Below are 3,288 nucleotides of genomic sequence, written 5' to 3'. Positions count from 1 at the left end.
AAATTCTTGAAAAGAATAACTATTCTTAAGATTGTGGAAAGAAATCTGCTACAAAAAATACATTGTAGCTACATGGGTTTTAAAAAAATGTTTAGGCTAAAAGTAGAATCTGGTTTTGAAGCTTAAAAAAATTGGCTGGCCTCATACAAAATCCCATGATTTATGCCATATGTTTCCGTGGATTCTTTTCCAGGTGAACAATTGTCTTGCCTATGTGGTTGGTCGGTCAGGATGCGCTCACCTTTTCGTGACCACCTGGTCTCATCACTGCTTTATAGTGATTCAAGTTATGACTTTTAGAAGATATTTCTAAACACAATAGAAATTGCATTGTGGCTTAAATTTATAAAAACAGCTCACCCAACCACTGACACTTTGTTATCAGAAACTTTTGACAATTCCACAAGCAAAGGTTTATTTTATGTGGTCACAAGAGAAGACCCGTGAAGATTCCGGGGTAGAATAGGTCTTCAGCAACCCATGCATGCCATAAAAGGTCACTATGCTTGTCGTAAGGGGCGACTAACGGGATCGGGTGGTAAGGCTTGCTGACTTGGTTGATACATGGCATCGATCCAAATTGCGTGGATCGATGCTCATGATGTCAATCACTGGATTGTCTGGTCCAGACTCCATTATTTTACAGACCGCCGTCATATGGTTGGAATATTGCTGAGTGCGGTGTTAAACAACAAACAAACACATGAGAAGACCCTGACATGTTATATTTTCTTGTCATCGTAACCTGATTATTGACACCACTAGCCGACCGCCGAGATAACCGTTACACTCACCACGCAAGTGACAGTGCTCGCCTTCCACCTACGACCACGCTGTTATGTGACCTAGTCCGTATCACGGTGTTCAAAGTGTAGCAGTTGGCGGAGTTGGGTGTGCCGTATCTCCAAAGATGTCAAACTATATGATGTGGTGAACTCCTGAGACAAACACTTTGTTCTTTGTTTGTATACGCTTTTAATCTGAGAGACTGCATGACCTGTTCTCACAGGAAATTGGCGGTATTACAAACACTATAGATATTCAGTTTGTTATTTCCTTGTACGAATTTGACCTGTACACGCATTTCCATGTCAATAATTTGAGAACAATTTCATTGACCAAGACGTAAGTCGTCTTTTTTTCTAAGGACAACTTCTTAAATAGAAATGTGGGCAGAGTTACGCCCATAAGTCATACCAAGATCCGATAACCAAAGGTTAGATTCATGGATTCGCCCGATGGTGATCCATGTGGCTATGATAGAGTGAGTGGGTGAGCGAGAGAGAGAGAGAGAGAGAGAATGTCAGAGCTAATGGGAGAGACCGCCTCAGTGGTCAAGTGGACAGAGCGTCTGCCCGGAGAAGAGAAGGTCGGGTGTTCGCTCCCTGGCCACATCATACCAAAAGACGTTAAAAAATGGAAATTGTTTTTACCCTGACTGGCGCTCGGCAGTGAAACCAGGTCGGCTCGGAGTCCGGGTAATGTGTCTGAATTGGGTAACTTTGTCAAATTAGTTGCTAAATAGTTTTCAACATAATCCTCTCCAAGGTCCACACACTTCTGCCAACGATGCTGGAGTACCTGGATCCCACTGGTATAGAATAACAAGCCCTCCTCAGCAGAAATGACGTCGTCATCATGCTTGCCAGACAGTTCTTTCATGTTTGGGTAAGGAGGAAATCTGACGGTGCCAATGTGGTGAATACGGAGGATCTTCAGTGATTTTCAGTGATTTCCAAGCTTCACTTATCAATTGCAGCCGTGCCCACAACATTTAACCGGGTGCACTGTCCTGGTGGAACAGCGCAGCTAACCTGAGTTTCCCACGACAAAATAAACACATTTATAACCATATGTATCAGAAAGTTTGGTGCACAGGTTGATGTGTTTCCCTGCATGTCCACATACTAGCTGTATCCAAACACCAAGTATATATTTGATCTAAACTACAATGTACAGCTTAAGCCATCCTCCTCTTTATCATTTCAAAGTAGGGTTGCCACTTTGCATGAATACATTCTGCATACAATTAAGTCCCTTTTCATACCAGCCAATAAAATATTGAACATAGTTTGTTTTGTTTGTTTGTTTGTTTTTTATATTGAACATAGTTCATTGAAGAAAGGTTAAGAAATTGAGCGTTTGTTAGCGGACATGTCTGGATACTGTGCAATGCCATCAACCCTCAAAACCGAGGTATCAACCCATCTTTCTAAATACTGTGTGCAATTTCGTTATATGCTGGTGATAAAGTGAGTGGAACACCTGTGGAAGGGAAAGGAAGGCTGGAAATTCTGTTTGTTTCGTTATTACGCCCATTGTAATCGTTTTCAGCAATGAACAACACACCAGAGATTGTGCTGTTGGGATAGAATGACAACGAACACAGATAATAACTCTTTTTGTTCATATGCTTTGGGTTCCTTTCCGTCGGTATATTTAATATGCCATAACAAGATTCAAACTGCAGATCAACGTCAGTCAGTACAGCTCTTCTCTCACTTCATCAGTATTAGGAAAATTGTGACAACACGTACTGTAGACTGGAGCAGTCTCCATTATCTTATACTACATATAAACTGCCGGGCAAAGGAAAGTATACACACGTGTTTGATAGTGGTTAAAAAGGAAATAAACAAGAAATGTTTATTCGATGGTGATGTATTTGATACGGGTATCATACTTGTGTTTTGGACCTTAGGATGTCAGTGTTTCGGCGACTGTTTTCAGCCTAGTATACGTAACGTTTTCATAAACATTTGTAATTTGTTAGTTAAGTCCACTTTTCAAGTGTATATACTTTCCTTTGCCCGGTAGCTTAAATAATGTTTCAAATTACCTTAAACAAACAAACAAACACGCAAACAAAAAATGTTAAACCATATTCCCAAAGAAATACAAACATATGAGGTTTTTTTATCTAAAATTTGAATTTTTCAACAAACAAAAATAATTCCTGAAGTGTTTTAAGCATTTGGAGCACACAAGGGAGGAGAAAAATATTTCGGATTGTTTTATCATTTTTTAACATTCACATTGCAAACGGTTACTGCTTCCTGACTGCCCTGACTGTTACGGATGGACACCACCCACGTGTCTTGTTTCAACGGTAGCCAGAATACATCGGAGATTATCGCTTTCGGGGCGACCCGCCCACCTACACAATGACCCCGGTACAAGCTGCCCGCAATACGATATTTTCATGTACTCGCATTAGCGTACTTACTTACACAGCTGATTGTCTTGTCGAGTGGGTTGATTAATATCTGACAGGCTATAACAGGTAAA

This window comes from Haliotis cracherodii, unplaced genomic scaffold, assembly GCF_022045235.1.
Source record: "Haliotis cracherodii isolate W230 unplaced genomic scaffold, xgHalCrac1.p SCAF_7, whole genome shotgun sequence".
Classification (NCBI taxonomy): Eukaryota; Metazoa; Mollusca; class Gastropoda; order Lepetellida; family Haliotidae; genus Haliotis; species Haliotis cracherodii.
The sequence above is the reverse complement of the archived record's forward strand: the minus strand, read 5'-3'. Positions refer to the sequence as shown.